Source organism: Meles meles, chromosome 6 (assembly GCF_922984935.1).
Source record: "Meles meles chromosome 6, mMelMel3.1 paternal haplotype, whole genome shotgun sequence".
Taxonomy (NCBI): Eukaryota; Metazoa; Chordata; class Mammalia; order Carnivora; family Mustelidae; genus Meles; species Meles meles.
Window position 1 is genome coordinate 32,584,943 of NC_060071.1, and position 23,913 is coordinate 32,608,855.

The window sequence follows — 23,913 nt, forward strand, 5'->3', positions numbered from 1 at the left end:
TAATTTTTTTCAGTGTTCCAAAATTCATTGTTTTTTGCACCAGACCCAGTGCTCCATGCAATACATGTCCTCCATAATACCCACCACCAGGATCACCCCACCCCTCATGCCCCCCCTCCAAAACCCTCAGATTGTTTCTCAGAGTCCATATTTCCTATTCAATTGGTATTCCTTTTATTTTCTTTTTCTTCCCTTTTTAGAACTGGTTATGACCTCTAGTACAATGTTGACATCCTTGCCTTATTCCTATATTAAGAGGAAAGCATTCCATTTTTAATCATTAAGTATGATATTAGCTACAAGATATTTATATTTGCCCTTTACCAGGTTGAGGAAATTGCTTCTATTCCTAGTTTGTTGAGAGTTCTTTATCATGAATTAATGCAGTATCTAACTATTGAGATCATCATATTTTTTTTCCTTTTGTTGCTATGTGAATTGTACATATTCATTTTTGAAGATTAAAACAACCTTCTATTTCTGAGATAAAGCCTACCTAAAGATCATAATGTATTATTTCTACATTTTGCCATTTTTTATTTGAAAATATTTTAAGACTTTTGAGCCTGTGTCTACAGTTCTTAATTTTGTATTTATCTTTAGCCCATTCTGATGTCATGATAATACTGATCTTATAAAATTAGTTGGGAAGTGTTCTTTATTCTTTCATTTCCTAACTGAGTTTGTGCAGAATTGATACTATTTCTTCCTTAAATGCTTGGTAGGATTTGCCAATAAAGGCATCTGGGCCTAGAATTCTCTTTAGTGGAGTGTTTTAAAGATTTTATTTGTTTATTTGATAGAGATCACAAGTAGGCAGAGAGGCAGGCGGAGACAATGCAGGGGCGGGGGGGGGGGGGGGGGGGGGCAATGTGGACCTGATCCCAGGGTCCTGGGATCATGACCTGAGCAGAAGGCTGAGGCTTTAACCCACTGAGCCTCCCAGGCGCCCCTAGTGGAGAGTTTTAAATTCCAAATTCAATTCTTTAATTACATAGGGCTATTCAGATTATGTGTCTTTTCTTGAGAGCCTTGGTATTTTGGGTCCTCCAAATTTTTCCATTCAAGTTTTTGAATATATAGGCCCAAAGTTTTGTTCATATTTTATCTCTTGGTGGATATTTAGTTTGTTTTCACCTTTTGACTATTGTGAATAGTGTGGCTATGGATATTTTGTATACACACATTTGAGAGAGACCCTGTTTTCAATTCTTTTGAGTATACATCTAGAAGTGAGATTCCTAAGTCATATGATAATTCCATGTTTAACTTTCTGAAGGACCACCTAACTTTCACAGCAGCTGAGACATTTCACAATCCTACCAGTAATGCATGAGGTTCCAATTTCTCCACATCCTCACCAACACTGCCATTTCCTTTTTTTTTTTTTTTTTAAATTATAGACAACCTTGTGGATGTGGCATCCTATCTCACTATGGCTGGCACACTTTTTTTTTTTTTTTTAATTTGGACACCTGCCTAGTAATTTGGAGAGGCTTGTACATAGGAGTACAATGGTCCTAGTGATTTTTCATTCTTGGTGGAGGGCAATAGATAGAAATACTAGTTAAGAAATCTATCTGGAAATGAAGTTACTAACTACATTTCTCCATTTTGCATCTAAACAAAGCATCTGCAGCTTGTTTCCTTTTAAACATTCGTCATGTGAAACTTACCTGCCAGTTATACAATGGCCCTTTATTTAGCATCAGAGAGTTCTACAGCACCAGAATGTTTTATGCTTTCCTTCCTTTCTATACACCAAACCAGAGGAAGGAAACAAACTCTGGGCCTGATTCCAAGAAGAATGAGTTTCTTAGGGATCAATAGTTTCCTTTCTTTTTTACAATTTGGCAATTTTAGAAAAGCATTCCCGTGACCATGTGCTAGAATTGTTAATCTTCAAAACATACAAGTGAGAATGATAATGCTATTTTTTTCTTCCACTAGTCTGCTGCTACTACATGGGGTCAATTACTTCAGAATTCAAGTACCAGTAGGATTGGGAATAACTGGTTTGCCTGTTACAAGCAATTTTTGTTGATTTCCAGTTTTTCACTGTTATAAGAGCATGACGGGTGAATTTTCCTTTTAGGAACAGAAACAAGGGAGTTCTCTGCATTTATTAGCTCTGCAATAAACTCATGTATTTAGTGCTCGCTTTGGCAGCACATATACTAGACTCATGTATTTAGTGGTATTCCAGCTGATTGTCATTAACTTAAAACATTTATTGCTAATTATAGTTGGCACAATGACTTTAAGGGTTAAAATATGTAAACACCTTTGGTGATGTCCTTCACAATTGCTGCAGATTCCTCTCTCTCCCTCAATCATCCCTGAGCCAGGGCTAAACCTTTGGTGAAAGGACTTCTAAGCTTTTCTCAAAGTCCAGATAAACATCCTCTCCCAGGGTCATTTTGCTACAGTATTTTCACACACACAGCACCACGGGCATAATGGTAATACATGTGTAGCAGAGAATTGCTACCACATGACACAGTCATTTCTTGCTCATTTGACTATACTAGAGAATACTTCTATCTCAGTAGTAAAGAGTTTAAAAGAAATCTAACGTTAGAGCAGATGTCAGCCCCCAAAAGTAACTGTTTTCCCAAGGAGTCCTTAAAAATATATTTGAAAACCTACAGAATGATGGAATTATATTCTTCCAAAACACAATGGAGATTTACTATGATGATAGCAGCACTCTGGGTAGCAAGAGAACAAAGCCACAACACAACAGCAAATCTCCACAACTGACGAGAGTATATTATCTACTCTACTGTGTTCTATTTTATTTTGAACTCATATGAAAAAAATACAATTAAATATCACACATCAATGAAAGACACAAAAGTGCATCAATGAAAGATGTAAATGTACAAATGCAAAATGTTACCATTTATACTGCATATTGTTTCTGAGTACACGCATCGTAAGCACATATTTCACCAACCTCATAGAGCATTTTCTCTGGAAAAGCAAGGATAGGAATGAGATTGGAGAGTGATATAAAGAGGATTTCAAGTGTTCCTAAATTGTTTAATTTCTTTTAGCAAGAATGACAAAATGTTAGCATTCATTTCATTCTTAGTGATGAGAGAAAGGTGATTTTAAATTATTCTGAATTTTTCTTAATTCTTGGAAATTTTCATAATAAAAAAATTGTTAAGAGAAATAAAAATAGCACCTGGTTATGTTTCACTTGGAAGTAAAGCAGATTTATAAACAAAGAAAACATGAGGAAGACCTTCTTTCTTGGGAGTAGTGTCTGACCAAAATACATTTTATTTTATTTTTTTTATTTTTTATTTTTATTTTTTTTTAAGATTTTATTTATTTATTTGATAGAGATCACAAGTAAGGAGAGAGGCAGGCAGAGAGAGAGAGAGGAGGAAGCAGGCTCCCTGCAAGCAGAGAGCCTGATACGGGGCTCGATCCCAGGACCCTGGGATCATGACCTGAGCAAAAGGCAGAGGCTTTAACCCACTGAGCCACCAAGGCACCCCCAAAATACATTTTATATATTTTAGTGTCTGGCTTGAAAGAATACTTGAAGTGATACTGCAATTTCTGAGTAATATTGGGCAAGTATATTTGTTTCCAAGGGCTTTCATCCCCTTCTAGGCTAAGAAAAGGTGTCAAAATAAAATATCTCAGATAACCTCTTCAACTTTAAAAGTCGATGACTTTTTCCCTTAGAAGAGGTAAGTATATCTGTGCACATGTTCTTTCCTTTGCCTAGACTTCTTTTTCTCTAGCTTGCTCCCTGGCAGTAAACTCCTATTTATCCAGTAACACTCACAAAGGGTACCTCTGTGCTTTGGGACTCTTCCCTCACTCTTCCCAGGTAGGGAAAACGACTGTCACAATTCTCTGCTCATATTTCCATTAAACACTTGACACAGTGGTACATCTATTTACACATTTGCCTGCCCTGCTAGACAGTGAGCCACTGAGGACATGCTTATGTGCCTTCCACAGTGACATGCTTATAGCCAAGAGAGATGTAATATAGACAAACCACTTGATGCTATGTTAGCATGAAATAAGTTTAAAATTTTTTACCTATTGCAAATATTATTTTTCCCAAGTAAATATGTGATGAATGAATGAATTAGTCAGTAATACAAAATGGCAAGAAGTTTACTCCCTTGTCAGTATGCTGATAACCTGACAAGAAGGCAGGAGTAATCCAGAAGCTCTCTCAACATTTTTTCCAGGAGAATCCACAGGATAATTTTGAATTTTATAGCCTCAGTTGAGAAAGCAAGGTTGAAATAACATTTCTTGTTTTATTTTTGCTTTTCCTCCTAGTACACAGTCCCCCCCGCCACAAGAGGAACACAAAACACTCCTTATTTAAGAAAAATCTCAGAAAATTGAGATTCTGAAAAGCTGCTATAAATAAGTAAAATATTTTATCATATTTTGGGGGTATCATGCAATTAGCTCAAACAGTTCATTCAACCCCTATTCTCAAATGGGGACTGACTACAATTCCTCTGGTGGAGGAGGGACAGTGATATGAGGAAGGGAGAAAGAACTTGGTGGAAAATGGCAAATAATATATGAGAACTCTTGCTGGGATTTCAGGAATTGAGTTAAACCTATACATTCATTTGGGGAAAACTGGTACCTTTAATATGCTAAGTTTTGGTGATAGGCTTAATCATCTTAAACCCTGATGACAGGTTAATGTACTTAGTTTTCCACACTTAAAATATGAAGTATCTATTTGAAAGGACTATATGTAAATTTAACAAAAAAAATTATGCCATTGGGTTCATTACTATTTTAGTCTTTAGGGATAGTATCAGTTTCTGAGACTGAAAAACAATGAAAAATTTCCAGGGATAAAGAGAAAGGCACTAAGACTTGAAGGGATGACAGCTGAGCAGAGGTCATTTTGCATTTTCCCCGCCCCTGTCTCCTTTCTCTGTCTTCTAAGTATCTAACTCAAATGAAATGTGGATCTACTGAGATCACCTTCAAGTAACTTAGCTTTTACTTGGGAGTGATTCATCTTTTATACAGTAAGTAACATTTTAAAAACAATCGAAATAATGATAAATTACTGACAAAGTGAAATTGATGCTGCAAAAGGAACATGATGCATGTCACGAGGGAGCATAACTTCACAAAGCTGAGATGAGCATGTTGCTAATAATAAGAATTTGCTAGCTTTCACTACATAAGCAAGCAACTGCAACACACCGTAACGAGTATTTGTAAACCAGAACATACTTCCGGTTAAGAGCTCAGGCTGTGGAGTCAGACAGAACTGGCTCTACAAATAACAAACCTGATGCAGGAGAATTAACTTCTCTGAGAATGTGTTTCCTCATATGTAAAATGGAGATATTCAAGAAGACCCATGTCAAATACAGTTGTGAAACTCGAGATAATGCATATTAAACACTGATCCCAGTGCTTGGCATATGGTAATCACTCAATATACATTAATCACTATTATTATTAATTCCTTTTTTTCTGTGCAAATTTTACACAGACTTCCCTTCATAAGGAGAGTTTTGCAAAATAAAGGTGCTGTAGAGGATGTTCTAAAGGCCTACCAAGCTTTATAAACTTAAGATATTATTTAGAGTGGTCTTGTACTCTGCAAGAACGTATCGCCAAGAATCAAAACTTTAAGCTAATGAAATGAATTTAGATAAAACTGGGTGTGTGACTCCACTTTAACATCATATAGCTAGGGGTGCCCGGGTGGCTTAGTGGGTTAAAGCCTCTGCCTTCAGCTCAGGTCATGATCCCAGGGTCCTGGGATAGAGCCCCATGTCTGGCTCTCTGCTCAGCAGGGAGCCTGCTTCCTTTCCTCTCTCTCTGCCTGCCTCTCTGCCTACTTGTGATCTCTGTCTGTCAAATAAATAAATAAAATCTTTAAAAAAAAATCATATAGCTAGAATGTTTAAATATTAGCCTCTTCAAAGTGTCCATGATAGTTTGCACAATTAGAAATATGAACTCCTATTGAACTTCCAATTGTACAATTTAGAAATCTTGTTAATTGTACAACTAGAAATCTAATTCCATGCCTTTTTCAAACGTCATAGACTTGGGATTTTAGAGGCACTTAGCTTGAATGAGGCCAGAAAAATTAAATATGTAAATACAGATGGTCTTCTTTAATTCTATGTACCTCATGGATCTGAGTTACATGACTTTTGAACTGGACTAGACGGGAGAATCAGTGCAGTTCTTTTATTTTGTAGAGAGGTCAAGTTCTATCCAAGTCTGTTCCTTGATAACATTATAACACCAAAAAAAAATTGGCAGTGAGAAAAGCAGAAATTAATACTTGGAAATATCCACTATCTATAGAGTTCAATGATCCTATCCATGGTTACCAAAAATACTGAGAGACAGATTTAATGGAATTAAGAGTTTGATAAAGAGTGGTAAAAGTACCACAGTAAAAATTCTGACAATATTGTTTTTGATGTTTAATGTATTAATCTCATTAATGAAACTATGGTTATATAAGATTATAGAAGCAGACATAATTAAATGGGAAAAGAAAACTGAGATCATCACCGAGGAAGACAGAATATGTGATGACTTTCTATGTACTACCTTACCTGTGTAAATGAACATTCAGCACTTTAATTTCTTTAGTGTTTCAAAAGTTACTTTCTTCAACTTCATTTTTTAAGGTTGAGAAGTAAAAAGAATTTACTGGACATTTAGAAAGGGCTAAATGCTACTACATGGGTGGTAGGGACAAGAACATGGAAAAGTGATAACTATACCCTACGTAGAGGTTTAAAGCAATAATTGGAGAAGTTTTTAAAAATATCAATGTTCAGGGTTTTTTTTAATTTAAAAAATTATTTTTTTGTTTTATTTATTTATTAATTTATTATTTATTTTATTTTATTAAGGTTAATGTTAGCACAGGAAAGAATAATAATAGGGTTACACTTGTTAGTTTGAATAAAGCCCTTGAAATAGGTGGTGTGTTCCTTAGAATTATTAGGACTAGCAATTGATAGTGTATTTGACTGATTTTCACATATGCAGTTCACCACAGGAACCTAGTTTTTAGTCAATTGCACCCATTCACTACCAAGATACAGTGACTCAAACAAATGCTTACCGTCAAAATCAGATTAGTACACTAGCAATGAATTGTTCACTAAGATGCCTTAAAAATTTTGCAAACATTTGAATCTTTACCAAACATGCACTGAAACAATTATGCCCTAAGATCAAGGTGAATTAAGAAGACTGACAAGCAATCTTAAGTCTTTCTACAATTGCTTTCTGTTCTACCTGAAATGCAACAGTCCTTATAATTTCACAAGGAGAAATAATTTTATAATCTTTTCCAGTTTTTCTTTTCTTTTCTACTCTGGATTCTTATTTCTAATAACTAAATTCCTGAGGAGGAGCAAAGGAGAAAATAATGATTAAATAAAAAGATGTCTGATAGGAAGGCAAAAAGATCAAGAGTAAGGAAACTAAAAAACAAGAAGAAATAAAGTTCTGAAAACAAGACTAAAAAACCTTTGCATATGCTACCATTTCATGCTGCCCAAGTTATTTCTATGAAAGGAAAAGTATTTGGTGAAGAATGGACCTATAAATAGACTAGTACTATGCTATATTTCTACTCAAATAAGCTTATCTGTTTCTATGTTAAGGAGTTCATAACCTGGGGAAAAAACAACAATTCTTTTGAGCACTATCAGGGTCAACATTAAGGGCCAAAACAAAGACCTGACTATGCCAAATAAATTATAAAGTTTTCAGCTTTATCTATACTTTGGTATTTGTAGGGTAAATACCAATTAATTAAATTAAATTAAATTAAAACGAAATCCTTTCAAGTCATATAAAGTTCTCGGTGGAAGTGTAACATGGTATGAGAATTCTGGTTACCGTTTAAATTTGAAGTACTTCATCCATTATGGTGACAAAGGTGGTTTTAGCAGCTATCATTACATTCGTTTAAAATTTCAAAGTGCTTTGAGTCCTTCCAGGATGAATTTACTTTCTTCCTTGCCTTGGATTCCTTAACTTATTTTTCTGAAGACTGCAATGTTTACTGCAAGAGAAAAAAATAAAGAGCTGAATTGGAGAGTAAACTAGTTTTAGATACACTGGACATTTTTCTTTCCTTTGGGATGGTCTTAATTTCACCCTCACTCAACAGTTATAATTAGTCTTATTCATTTAAGAAGTAACTTCCTTATTTAAGTGGACACATGTAAAGAATCCTACACACTCAATTAAGAACGAAGTAATGTATAAGAATCAAACTAGCAGTGATGCACTTGAAACTTTCTAAGACTTCACTTGATTGTCTTTGAACACTTCTGTTTTCGGCTATGTAAGGGTCAAAGGTAAGAGCATTAATCGAATGAGAAATATTAAACCTTACTTCATCTTTATAAAAATCCAATTCTAAAAAAGTAACAACGTCCAATTCTGATACACCCTTTGTAAAATATAGGAGTAGGTATCTCCAAATGCAAAAGCTTCTCCAGCTACTTTGCAATTTTACTTTAGGCTCAAATATGAAACATATTTATAATTTGGTATACAAGGTATCACCTAAAATTAAATGAACAAATTCCTATCTATTTCTGACTCTGGGACACCAATTACATGTACGTTCAAACTAGCACAACCCCTCATTTATTTTCTACGTAACACAAGATATAAGAAAGATAACTATAAGAGTTATGTAGAAAGAGAAAGAGAAATGTAATTATTTTGATTCCTGATTGTGCTTATTACAGAGTTGAACCTTTCAATAAATAAATATTAAGACATCAGAAAGGCATTTTAAAACAGAAGTTTCTGTTTGTGTACCATCAAACAATGTCTAACTCCAACACGGTTGGATTACTCATGATGAAAACAACACCCAATGTTTTTACAATGATTATACCTCTACTTCATGTGGGACATAATAATATTAACAATAATATTAAGTGGCATATATGAGGATTATCATCAAGGAAGGATAGATAGATGATAGATAGATAAACAACGATGTCCAGGATAACATACACAGTGGTAAAATTACTCAGTCTTCTTTCCATTATTAGTGGAGTTTTTAAAAAAGAAAAATGCCATTTATGTCAATTTTACTTTGAAATCTGAATGTGAAAAAAAAATGGAACACATGGGTATATACATATTGGTAACCTAGCAAAGTACATAGTAATAGAAAAGTATTTTCCCAAGGGTAGGTGTCTGGTCAGTGGCAAAACTGAAATGAGAACCTAGAATCTCTTCCCAATGTAGTGTTCCATTATCCTCCTATAATCCATCCTGTTTTCCTGTCCTCTCAGCTCCCAAATTATTTTTTCTGGATAATTTATTTTCAGACTTGTAGGTATTCCACCATAATACAGCCATTGAAAGCTTACCCAAAGAGACATAAACAGTGTTTAATTAAACCTTAACATGTGCAATTAAACCTTAATATGTTTAATTAAACCTTAATATGTGCAATCTGTAGACAGGGTAGAGTTGGGTCCTGTATTTTTATCCAGTCTGAAAATCCCTGACTCTTAATTGGAGAGTTTAGTTCATCAATATGTAATATGATTACTGAAATGAGTGGGCTCAAAACTACCATTTTGTTGTTTGTTTTCTATTTTTATTGTTTCCTGCTTTTTGTTTTGTTTTGTTTCTATTCTACATTTTTCTGCCTTAACTTCAGTTAATCAAATATTTGCGATATTTTACTTTAATTGCTGGATAGTTCTTTCTATTAGGGTATGATACTCTAAGAATATGCACCTCAAATAACCACTGTTTACTTAAAATTAATATTGAATATCATGCAAAGCATAAGAATCTTGCAATGATATCATCCCATTTACTACAAAACCCTTTTTGTTAATGTTATCATATATCATACCTCTATTTCTATTATAAAACCCATAGTAAAATGGTTTTAACTTTTGCTTTAAGACCTCAGCTTTTAAAAAGAAAAAAAAAAGTCATCTTTCTTCTAAAGAAAATAACAGAAGGAAAAAAAAGTAAGCATTTTATATTTATCGTTTTTGGCGGTTTTCATTTCTCCTATATAACAGTTTCCATTTGGTATCCCTGCTCTTCAACTTAAAAACCTTCTTTTATTACTTCTTACATTGTAGGTCTGCTGACAATGAATTATCTACTTTTTTAAAAATCTGAAATCATCTTTATTCTACCTTCATTTTTGAATGACATTTATAATCAGTATAACATTGAGTTGAAAGGTACATTTTTTCCCTCATAGCTCTTTCAAGATATATTATTCTTATTCAAGATATTTTTTGGCTTCCATTATTCCAATAAGTTGGTAGTCATTAATATTGTTACCCTGGTTACGCTGTGTATAAGGTTTCTTTTGTTTTCTGGCTGTTTTCAAGACTTTTCTTCTGATCTTTGGTTTCTAGAAGTGTAACTACTATGTGCCTAGATTTAGTTTTCATTTATTTTTCTTGAGGTTCATTGAGATTCCTGGCTCTTCAAATTCGTGTTTTGCTAAATTTGGTAAGTTTTCAGTCTGTAATTATTTAAAAAAATTTCTGGCCCATTTTCTCTCTTCTCCTTCTAGGTTTAATATACATGAGGTTGACTGATTGTAATCCCACTGGTCACTGAGCTTTTTTTTTTTTTTCTTTTAAACTTTTTCTCTTTTTTTCAGAGAAAGATAATTTCTACTGATCTGTCAAGGTCCCGTTTTTGCCATCTCTCATCTGCTATTAAGTCTATCCAGTGAATTTTTTATTTCCGGTATTATATTTCCAGTTCTATAATTTCCCTTTTATTTTTTAAAAAATAGTTTCTAAACAAATGTTGGTGAGGATGTGGAGAAAGGGGAACACTCTTACACTGTTGGTGGAAATGCAAGCTGGTATAGCCACTCTGGAAAACAGTACGGAGTTTCCGCAAGACGTTAAAAATAGAGCCACCCACCCTACAGTCCAGCAATTGCACTACTAGGTATTTAACCCAAAGATACAGATGTAGTGAAAAGAAGGGGACATCTGTACCCCAATGTTCATAGCAGCAATGTCCACAATAGCTAAACTGTGGGAGGAGCCAAGATGTCCTTAAACAGATGAATGGATAAAGAAGATGTGGTTCATATTACAACAGAGTATTACTCAGCCATGAGAAAGGATGAATACCTACCATTTGCATCAACATGGATGGAACTGGAGGGGATTGTGCTAAGTGAAATAAGTCAAGCAGAGAAAGACAAGTATCATATGGTTTCACTCATATGTGGAACATAAGGAATAGTGCAGAGGCCCACAGGGGAAGGGAGGGAAAACTGCATGGGAAGAAATCAGAGAGGGAGACAAACCATTAGAGACTCTGGATTCCACAAAACAAACTGAGGGTTACAGAAGGGAGGGGGGCCAAATGATGGGGTAACCGGGTGATGGGTATTAAGAAGGGCATGTATTGTGATAAGAGCTGGTGTTATATGCAACTGATGAATCGTTGAACACTACATCAAATACCAATGATGTACTATATGTTGGCTAACTGATCATAATAAAAAAATAGTTTCTATCTCTCTCTCTGCAGAGATAGTCACCATTATATAATAGCTGGTTTAAAGTTACTGTCCCTTAACTAACATCCATATTGACTTTTTTCCTCAACTATGGGTAATATTTTCCTAGTTCTTCACACGATTAATAATTTTTTATTCTATACTGGATAATACAGATGATAAGCTATAGAAACTCTGTATTTTGTTACCCTCTTTTGAAGTATGTTAATTTTTCTTCTACTAGGGAGTTCATTGGGTGATCGTCTTGAATTTGTAGATGCTTAGTTTTACATTTTGTTAGGGAAGGTATGTTTCCGCTTTGCCCTCAGTCCTAGAATAAATCCCTTAGGGCTTATAGTCTTTACTTCTAAGACAGGACCCTTCTAAGATTTCAACAAAAACCCTAATGTGTTTAATAGGACTCAAACTTAAAATCTGATTAGAAATATCACCTGAACAACTTCTCACATCGGTTATCAGTTTCCTCGAGGCCCTATAGAGTCTCCTCTACATATATGAATTTAGACATCAAACCATGAAATTAAAAGGAATACAAATGCAAATTGTGAGGCCCCTTTATGCTGTATCTTTTTCTTTTATGGGCATTTTCACCACTGTATTCCAGGACAACCTGCATGAGTTGTGTATTAGATAGTGCTAATCTATCAATATTGGATTCTTGATTGCAATAATTTTATCTAGTTTTTTGTGAGGATATTTTTGTAGAAAATAGACTCTAAAGTATTCAGAGGTGATAAGGTCAGCAACTTATTCCCTCAAATGAGTCAGGAAAAATTATTATTTTTACAACTTGTGTGTAAATTTCAAATTATTATAAATTAAAAAGAAAAAAACCAAAGTATCAATAGACCCTATCCCAATACAGCTCTATGCTTAAAAAGAAAGTAATTCTGTAGTGAAATAAATTGAGGTAAAGTTACTCACTGTTTTCCTTTTAGCAATTCATAATGTATATTACCATGTCAAATATTTCTACAAATCATGCATTAGCCATACTTTCATTTATTCATCTTTCTAACCACAAATAAATTGTATACTTAGGGCCTACTATATGAAAGGCAATGTTGGAGAGATAAAGAAGTAATAAGGGAGGCAAGATCTCTTCTCTCATTGAGTTTCCATTGTAATACAGAAAGAGACAAATAAGAACTAATTTCAGATGCTCTGAAAAAAATAAAACTGGGTGTTAGAAAGAGATTGGGAAGGTATAGATACTTTTAGATAGTGCATCAAGGAAGACCTCTGAGGACATGATGTTCAAGTGAAATAAGCCATACATGCAATAATTTAGAACAATGTTCCAGACTTAACACATACATGTCATGAGATAGGAATGAACTTAAAATGTTGATGGAAAGTTTCTAAATTATTCAAACAAATGAGAATTTGTGAGAAATAGCACACTCAACAAAAAACATGGTCAGAAAGTATAACTTCCAGTTATAAATAAGTCACAGGGATGTAATATATAGCACAGTGACCATAGTTAATAATACTGTATTGCATATTTGAAAGCTGTTAACAGAATAAATCTCAAAAGTTCCCATCATAAGAAAAACAATTCTGTAACTCTGTATGGTGATGGATGTTAACTAGATTGTGATGATCATTTTGCAATATACATACAAATATCAAAACATCATGTTGTATACCTGAAATATACAGTTTCACCTAATATAAAGTTGTATGCCAGTTACACTGCAATTTTTTAAAAAAATGAGGAAACTGTCCTGATTTTAAACCTATTTATTAATTCCTATATAACGAAAACAATAAAATAATGGTTATTTTAAATTCTTAACTTTTTTTTTAACTAACTATGCAAATTGCCTGAGGAACCCGATATAACCGTTGACATTAAAAATCTGTCAAAGCAGGGCACCTCCTTGGCTCAGTGGATTAGGCATCTGATTTTTTACTTCGGCTCAGGTCATGATCTCAGGGTCATGGGATTGAGCCAGAGGGGGAAGTCTGCTGGAGATTTTCTTCTCTCTCCCTTTCCCTCACACCACTCCCATCTCTAAAGTCAATCAATCAGTCAAAACATTGACTCCATATTGTATGATCTTGTTTACTTTGCTATCTAATAGTAGATAATAGTTCAAATAAAAACATCACTTGAAATTAAAACACAACACTCCACTAAGATCCTACAGCTTACCTGGGAGCTTTTTAATAATTTAGAGCAGGGACTGTCACATTATGACCCAGGGGCCAAATCTGATGAGCCATTTGTTTATGTATGGCCCATAAGGTAAGAACAACTTTTGTATTTTTAAACAGTTGGAAAAAAAGACAAAGAGTATTTTGAGATGTAAAAAATTACATGATATTCAAATTTTGTTGTCTAGAAATAAAGATTTATCAGAACACTGCTAGCTCATTTTTTAATATATTGTTTATAGCTGCTATTGTACTCTCAAAGGCAGAGTTGTTATAACAGGGACCATATGGCCCACAAAGTCTAAAATACATTATTTGGCCTTTTATAGATAATGTTTGCTGATTCCTGGTCTAAAGTAAACTGAACATGTTTACTCTCTACAATGATAGGGTTAATACTTCAAAACATTACATCAAATGGTTCATTTAAGTACTTAGCCACTGGTATGTTTAGTGTTTTGTGTTTCTAATGAAGTTTTAAGTAATAATTTTATATTTAAAATGACCATCCCATTATACTGAATTTTTACATATTCAAAAATTCATTTTCCTCATTTGTGAGATTTATGAGGTATGATAAATCATTTTCCTTGGATCAGTTTCTGATTTAAAGTTTGTAATGGACTTTGAATTGAAAAATAAATAAACATTCCTACAGTTGATACAAGATCATTTATAACAATATTGAAAATATTATATAATATATTATATAATATAATTATAAAATATAACAATATTGAAAAGTGAATCAATGGTTAAATGTTAGGTAAAAAATCTGCTTGAGAGCTTCAGAATTTTGTAAAGGCGTTAAGTATTAAAAATTCATTCTGGAATGATTCAGTTTCCATTTCTGACCATGAAGGATTCAGCAGGTCTAGAATAATCCTCCCACTGCGAACAGCTAGAACACAGGACAAAATATAGGAAAGGACTATTTTCAGACACAGGCAGTGCAGGACCATGATCCCTGAAAAAAAAAAAAAAGGAAACAAACAAGGCAAGGCCTACCATTACCCAAGCTTCTCAGCCAGGAAGCACTTAACCACTCCTGAGTAGGGAGGAAGAACCAGACAGAACCTGGCAATCTTATTGACTTGAGGAGACTGAGAAAAAAGTGCAAGGAGGCCAACGTGGCTAGAATTTATGGGGCAGAGTTCCAGAGAGGAGAGAAAGAGTTCCAGTAATTTCAATGAGGGTTACCTAGAGTTTTTAGCTAAATAAAAACCTGTACATGAGGGGTGCCTGGGTGGCTCAGTGGTTTAAGCTGCTGCCTTCGGCTCAGGTCATGATGTCAGGGTCCTGGGATCGAGTCCCACATCGGGCTCTCTGCTTGGCAGGGAGCCTGCTTCCCTCTCACTCTCTCTGCCTGCCTCTCTGCCTACCCGTGATCTCTCTCTGTCAAATAAATAAATAAAATCTTTAAAAAAAAAAAAAAAAAAACCTGTACATGAGAAGAGTAAAATTTCTTTAGACCAGCTAACAAGAATATCTAAGGAAAGAAAGTTACCAGGGAGTTGTAAGACAAAGGCTTCTCAGAGCTGACATGGGGCCAAGATTTCAGTAAAGTTCCTTCAAGCAAGAAGGGAAAAACCTTGTTGAATATACAAGGCAGTAGTGATCCCAGAAGATCCACACCACAGAAGCAAAAGAAAAGTAACCCTAGAATAAAAGCTACTATAGACCCACCTGAAAGGACCTTGAAAGCTCAGGAAAAAAATCAAACTAATATGCGATTTATAATGCCGGTCAGGAAAAAGTCCAATACTCTTTAAAGGAATGCCACAAAATCACGGACTCAACACATAAAATTCGCAAATATGTGACATTCAGTTAAAAATTACTGGACAAAGAGGGGCACCTGGGTGGCTCAGTGGGTTAAAGCCTCTGCCTTTGGCTCAGGTCATGATCCCAGTGTCCTGGGATCGAGCCCTGCATCGGGCTCTCTGCTCAGTGGAGAGCCTGCTTCCCTTCCTCTCTTTCTCTGCCTGCCTCTCTGCCTACTTGTGATCTCTGTCTGTCAAATAAATAAATAAAATCTTTAAAAAAAATTACTGGACAAAGAAAGAGGAAAATGTGACACACAACCAGAAAAATATCAGTCAATAAAGAGAGACAGACCTGGAAATAAAAGGCATGGAGGAATTAACAGAGTGAAGGCATTGAAAGGGCTATTACAAGTATGTTGCATATTCAAGAACGTAAATGAAAACAGAAATATAGTGAAGAGAGAAATGGGGGGTTTTCTAAAAGAGCCAAATAGAACTTCTAGCAATTAAAAATATATAGATATAATATTTAAAATCAAAATTTCACTGGATGGGACAAACAGTGGTTTATGCACTACAGAAAAAGAGATCAGTGAACTTCAAGACACTTTGGGGCACCTGGTTGGCTCAGTCAGTAGAGCATGTGACTCTTGATCTCAAGGTTGTGAGTTTGAGCCCCACATTGGGTGGAGAGATTACTTAATAATAATAATAATAATAGGGGAGCCTGGGTGGCTAAGGGGGTTAAGCCACTGCCTTCCACTCAGGTCATGGCATCGGGCTCTCTACTCGGCGGGGAGCCTGCTTCCCCCTCTCTTTCTCTGCCTGCCTCTCTGCCTACTTGTCATCTCTCTGTCAAATAAATAAATAAAATCTTTAAAAATAGTTAAAAAAATAAAAAATAATAAAAATAATTTTAAAAAATAATAATAAAGGTGAAGTGCAGAAAGAAAAAAATGACCATGAGGCAATGGAAAAACACTGTTATAAAGGTCTTACATTATATGAGAAGTGATAGAATATTATTTGATAATAGAATGTAGCAAACTAAAAAGGCGCAGTATAAACCCTAGAGCAACCACTAAAATAAATAAATAAATAAATAAATAAATAGGTAGAACAAAGAATAAGCCAGTAGGGGAATAAGCCAACAGGGAAGATTAAATAGAAAAGTATAATTAATTCAAAGGAGGGGTTAATAGAAAACAAACAGCAAGATGATAGATTTAAACCCAAACACACTGATAAATAAGTTAAATGTTAATTGTCTAGATAATCCAATTAAAAACCCAATAAAAAAGTAAGACCAATATATGTTAGCTATCAGAATCTCACACTAAAATAAGGAAACAGGTTAAAAGTAAAAGGATGGAAGATATACCCAATAAATCAAAATCTTAAAAAAGCTGGAATACCCATATTGATACCAGATAAAACAGAAGAAAAACCAAATATTACCAAAGATAATGAACATTTCACAATGATCAAGGGTCAATTCATTTAGAACACAGAATAATTCTAAGTGTGTATGTACAAAATGCCAGAAGTACAAAACACATGAAGCAAAAACTGATGAACTGAGGGAAGAAAACAAACAAGTATACAAATACAGTTGGAGACATCAACATTTCTCTCAGTAACTGGGAGAACAGGTACACTGAAAGATAAAGAAGACTCTCTTTTCTTTTCTTTTTTTTTTTAATATTTTATTTATTTGACAGAGAGAAATCACAACTAGGCAGAGAGGCAGGCAGAGAGAGAGGAGGAAGCAGGCTCCCTGTGGAGCAGAGAGCCCGATGCGGAGCTCGATCCCAGGACCCTGAGATCATGACCTTAGCCGAAGGCAGAGGCTTTAATCCACTGAGCCACCCAGGCACCCCTCTCTTTTCTTTTCTTTTAGCAGCAAAGATAAAGAAGACTAGAATCGTACTCTCAACTGAAATGGTATTTATAGAATATGTAAACCAACAAAAGCAAAATATAAATTTTTATACTGCCTATGAAACATTTACCAAGACAGACCATCTGCTGAGCCAGGGGTAAGTTTTAAGAATTAAAAGGATTGAAACTATACACAGTATGTTCCCTTACCACAATGGCACTAAATTAGAAATCAATAACAAAGATATGTGGAAAATTCCCAAACATTTACAAATTAAACAACATACTTCTAAAATAACTCAAGGGCCAAATAAAAAAAAATCACAAGGGAAATCTGAAAAAAAATGTGAAATGAATGAACATAAAAAAGTGCTTTGAGTGTGCTCGCTTCGGCAGCACATATACTAAAATTGGAAAAAAGTGCTTTGAGGAAATTTGTAGTTTTCTATGCTTTTATTGGGGGGCAAGGTCTAAAACCAATAACCTAGGCTTCCACCATAAAAACCTAGAAGAAAAGGGAACAAATTAAATCCAAATAAGTAGACACTAACAAAATAACCAAGAATAAGAATCAATAAAACAGACAAATGAAAAACTGGAAAGATGAATGAAACCAAAAAGAGGTTCTATGAAAAGAAAAAAAAAAGTCAATGAAATTGACAGACTTCTAGCTACACTGAATGAAAGAAGCCAGAAATCATTCAACATCAGGAATGAAAGGCGGAACATAACTTGAGAGTGTACAGATATTAACAGAACAAGAAACTATTATGAATGATTTTATGACAATAAATTTGACACCTAAGATGAAATAGACAAATTCCTTAAAAGACAGAGATTACCAATACTGACTCTGGAAGTAACAGATAACTTGTATAGCCCTTTATCTGTCAAAGAAATTAAATTTGTTTTTTTTTTTTTAAGATTGTATTTATTTATTTGAGAGAGAGCAAGCAAGCACATGAGGTCCAGGGGCAAAGAGGGGGAGAAGCAGGGAGCTAGATGTGGGGCTCAATCCCAGGACGCTGAGATCATGACTGGAGCTGAAGGCAGCTGTCTAATGGACTGAGCCATCTAGGCGCCCCAAGGAAATTAAATTTGTAATTTAAAAATGTCCTCGCAAAGAAAGCTCCAAATTTTCAAATGGCTCACTGGTGAATTCCATCAAACATGTAAAAACAGAAGTAATACCAATCCGACATAAATTCTTCTACAAAGTAGAGGAGGGAACATTTCCCAACAGGTTTTACATGGCCAGCAGCAGATTGACTCCCAAACCCCAAAAAGGCATTTTAAGAAAAATACACCTCAATATCTCTCTCAAATCTAGATGCAGAAATCTCTAACAAAATAGCAAGTCAAATTCAGCAATATATAAGAAGGAATGAAAGGCTGATTTTATATTTTTAAAAAATCAATGGTATTAATCATATTAACAGAATAAAGGTAAAAAATATGACCATTTCGATAAACACAGAAAAAAAATTAACAAATTTCCACACTCATTCATAACAAAACTTCAGACAACTCAGAATACAAAAGAACTACCTTAATTTGATAAAAGGCATCTGTAAAATACTGACATAATATTATTTACTAGTTGGATATAGAGAAAGGATCTGAACAAAAGGGGACAACTTGAAATAGTTTTCTGGGGGGACAGGATTTACTGTGCCCTATTTGTAGTGAGAGCTACACAAGTCTGTGCATGTGTTAGAGCTCACAGAGTAAAAAAGTCAACTTTACTGTATGTAAAAGTTTTTAAACAGCAATAATAATAACCATTATTTCCCCTTACCATTTTTGACGTTCTGTCATCAATGATTTGACAGTTAAGACAGAGTGTTCCCGTTCTACTACTGCCACTACTTCATTGATACTGAGTGACTTAACCTCTTACATTTGGTTTCTCATTGTAAAATGAAAGGATATAATGAAATGATCTCCAAAGCCTCCCTCTATTCTAAAACCTATTCCTATACTATGCTTCTGTTACATTTTTACTGCCCCAAATTAAGAAGGAACACAAAATAATTCTATGCACTCAAGTGGATTCTAAGTTCTTGCTTCAGACAGTGTGAGCTGGCTTTCAATATTCTCTGCTATTGGTTTTATGTGATCTTTTTAAGGGGCTCTGAACATTTCACCTTACTTACTAGCTTTGAGCAGCTGATCTTTAGATAATACCATTCTCCCCTATTTGAAATAACCAGGCCTCAGACTATAAGGACTATATAAGATTTCTATTCTCAGACATTCTCTGCATTTTGCTATTAAAAAGTCTGTCAACCAACAGCCACATGCAGAAAAATGAAATTGGACCACTTCCTTACACCACACATGAAAATAGACTCAAATGGATGAAGGACCTCAATGTGAGAAAGGAATCCATCAAAATCCTTGAGGAGAATGCAGGCAGCAACCTCTCCGACCTCAGCCGCAGCAACATCTTCCTAGGAACATCGCCAAAGGCAAGGGAAGCAAGGGCAAAAATAAACTATTGGGATTTCATCAAGATCAAAAGCTTTTGCACAGCAAAGGAAACAGTTAACAAAACCAAAAGACAACTGACAGAATGGGAGAAGATATTTGCAAACGACATATCAGATAAAGAGCTAGTATCCAAAATCTATAAGGAACTTAGCAAACTCAACACCCAAAGAACAAAGAATCCAATCAAGAAATGGGCAGAGGACATGAACGACATTTCTGCAAAGAAGACATCCAGATGGCCAACAGACACATGAAAAAGTGCTCCACATCACTTGGCATCAGGGAAATACAAATCAAAACCACCATGAGATATCACCTCACACCAGGCAGAATGGCTAAAATTAACAAGTCAGGAAACGACAGGTGTTGGCGAGGATGCGGAGAAAGGGGAACCCTCCTACACTGTTGGTGGGAATGCAAGCTGGTGCAACCACTCTGGAAAACAGCATGGAAGTTCCTCAAAATGTTGAAAATAGAACTACCCTATGACCCAGCAATTGTACTGCTGGGTATTTACCCTAAAGATACAAACGTAGTGATCCGAAGGGGCACATGCACCCGAATGTTTATGGCAGCAATGTCTACAATAGCCAAACTATGGAAAGAACCTAGATGTCCATCAACAGATGAATGGATAAAGCAGATGTCGTATATATACACAATGGAATACTATGCAGCCATCAAAAGAAATGAAATCTTGCCATTTGCGACGACGTGGATGGAACTAGAGGGTATCATGCTTAGGGAAATAAGTCAATTGGAGAAAGACAACTATCATATGATCTCCCTGATATGAGGACACGGAGATGCAACATGGGGGGTTAGGGGGATAGGAGAAGAATAAATGAAACAAGATGGGATTGGGGGGGGGAGACAAACCATAAATGACTCTTAATCTCACAAAACAAACTGGGGGTTGCTGGGGGGAGGTGGGGTTGCGAGAGGGGGAGGGGGTTATGGACATTGGGTCGGGTATGTGCTATCGTGAGTGCTGTGAAGTGTGTAAACCTGGTGATTCACAGAACCTGTACCCCTGGGGATAAAAATACATTATATGTTTATTAAAAAAAAAAAAAAGAAGAAGAAAGGATGAATACCCAACTTTTGTAGCAACATGGACGGGACTGGAAGTGATTATGCTGAGTGAAATAAGTCAAGCAGAGAGAGTCAAGTATCATATGGTTTCACTTATTTGTGGAGCATAACAAATGACATGGAGGACATTGGGAGATGGAGAGGAGAAGGAAGTTGAGGGAAATTGGAAGAGGAGGCGAACCATAAGAGACTATGGACTCTGAAAAACAACCTGAGGGTTTTGAAGGGGCGGGGGTGGGAGGTTGGGAGAACCAGGTGGTGGGTAATAGGGAGGGCACGTATTGCATGGAGCACTGGGTGTTGTGCAAAAACAATGAATACGGTTACGCTGAAAAAATAAATAAATAAATTTAAAATAGGCCAAAAAAAAAGTCTGTCAACCAAAATGTTGCTTGTTGCTTTTAATTTTATAAGACATGTGGTATTGGCATTACTGGAGAATAGAAAGTAAGCCATTTTTAAAGGTTTCACATACTATGATAAAGTACTTTTTAAAAAAAACCCTGAATGGAAAATCTAGAGTTCCCCAAATCTTTTGCAATCTTTCGTATCTCCTGAAGAAGACCTGCAGACGAGCAACATTTCAGGCTACTATATCTTTCTTTCTTTCTTTTTTAAAGATTTTATTTATTTATCTATTTGACAGAGATCACAAGTAGGGAGAGGCAGGCAGAGAGAGAGAGGAGGAAGCAAGCTCCCCACTGAGCAGAGAGCCCAATTCGGGGCTTGATCCAGGACCCTGGGATCATGACCTGAGCTGAAGGCAACGGCTTTAACCCATTGAGCCACCCAGGTGTCCCATGGCTACAATATCTTTCACTGAAATGTTGTTTATATATAAGGATGAACAAAGTCAGCAAGGGAGCTTATACAATTTTAATTTAAAAATCAGTGTTCATAGAAAATCTGATTGTAATTAATAGTCTTTGGTTTAAATTGTCCTTGGAGATAAGTTCTCCTAAAAAAAGACTAGAGGGCAAATGATTATTAACTTTTTAAATTATGTTCAACTAGCCAACATATAGTACATTATTAACAACACTCTCAATTTCACCCAGCAGAATAATTTTTGAATACTTATGAAAATCATCCAACCTTCTCAATTTGAGAAATGAAATGAAGGTGGCACATATATATGCCAACAAATACTCAATTAACTCTACTTGTGTGATAGTGTTTTTCTCTAAGTAAATTCAAATACCCAGGCAATGACAAATGGACTGATATTACAAATATATGCCAACAGATTCGGTAACTCCACTTTATCACCTATATTTCTGGTTTTTAAAAATATGAATCAACTCATTTAACTCTTTAAAATATACACCAAGATATAAAATGAAGTCCTGACCTATATCTGTTAAATAGCAATACATTTAGAAAAAGAAAAACAAATAAATATTTTCTTATAACTCTACTGCCATATTAAGCTCTAAGAAGAAAGCAGCAAATCAGTTTCTTACATTTCCTTGGTGTCAGATCACACTCACATACAAACACACACAAATCAACATCTTTGTATTTACCTCGCCATCACCCTGAAATTTACTGAACATGACATCAAAAAGTATCTGAAAGTTCCTCATATTTCCATATGTCTATTAAGAACTGATCTCGTATTAGAAAGTACCCTGGCACAGAAACCAAATTCCATAGAATAAAGCAAATCTATATTAATGTCGAATAAATCTCCTGGCAAAACACTTTATTTAGTGCTACCAGATTTGTCAATAAGACAGAAAAAAACCAAAGTGTTCCAACTATTTCTTTATAGAAATAATTAGCTTAAAAATCAAAGGCTTAATCTATTAAAACCATTCCTTTTGAATCACATGGACCATACACATACAGAGGGAATGTTTTAATATGAATGAGACACCAGCCTGGAAGCCTGGCTCCTTAGCAGTAATGCCAAACAAGGGAAACACAAATCACAGGAAAAAGCCCAGTCACCTTCAAAAATTCTAAGACTTCAGCTAAATATCAGAACTTTACCATGACCCCTGAATCACAGCTGGACAACAAGAAGCTCACTGTAGTCCTTAAAACTCACTATGCTCTGGGCAAGCAGGACAGTCATATTTAAGTGTTTATATCAGGTATTAGAAGTTTCTAGGAGACCTAGAGCTCCTGAGCTATAGCAAAACAAAAATTAAGTATCAAGTACTATGAAGTGGCCTTTTCGGTTTTTCCTTTAAAGAACTTTAAAGTGGATCAGTTCAGCATCTGTCTTCAGCTCAGGTCAAGATATTGGCGTCCTTGGATCGAGCCCCACATTGGGCTCCCCACTCAGCAGGGAGTCTGCTTGTTTCTCTCCTTCTACCCATCTCCCTCAGCCCCCCCGCTCCTGCTCTCACTCTCTTCTCTCAAATAAGTAAAATCTTTTTTTTTTTTAAATAAAGAACCTTAAAGTGGTAGTTGAAAAAAACCCTTGCACAAGTTTTGAGATCAGACATAAAATTAAGAATTAAAGACCAGTCTATTCAATTCGTCCTCAAATGCCTTTTCTCTAAATTCCATGGATCTGCAATGGAGTGAGAATGGGAGTGGACCATGAGGCAGAGCTTGGTAAGACCATCAGCAGCTGGGCAAGAGAATCTTTAAAAGGACTCTCAAGGAAAAAAGATTTCAAGAACATTCTTCCTCTCTAATTTACGTCAAATCTTATAATGCTGCTTTCAATTTTTTTTTGACATTTACTCCACCTTAATTGCTTTCCTTTTTTATTAGAACTGCTCCATAACTTCTATAGAATATCATTTATAATTTTAAAAAACTTTAGTACACAATGAAAAATAGAAATTTTCTTAATGATAAAATGGTAATATCCACAGTGAAAGCAACATCATACCACGCAACAAAAAAAAAATCAGCTCCTTTTAAAGGAAGGACAATTTGGAGACCAAAACTGTAAAAGAACAACTGATAACATCCATATACAAGTTTTAAAACAATTTT

At 35.1% G+C, this 23,913-nt stretch overlaps 1 protein-coding gene across 8 annotated transcripts in view; it reads right to left on the reverse strand.

The window, feature by feature from the left end:
• The window catches only part of PEAK1 (pseudopodium enriched atypical kinase 1), a 319,482-nt gene that overhangs the window by 147,605 nt on the left and 147,964 nt on the right, over positions 1-23,913 (reverse strand). For 7 of the 8 annotated variants that reach the window (XR_006818699.1, XM_046008373.1, XM_046008372.1 and 4 more), the window contains one exon: positions 7,906-8,071. The exons of the other annotated variant lie outside the window; for it this stretch is intronic. The gene's annotated coding sequence lies outside the window, so the exon portion shown is untranslated. The remainder of the gene's footprint in view (positions 1-7,905; positions 8,072-23,913) is intronic. 8 annotated transcript variants of the gene reach the window in all.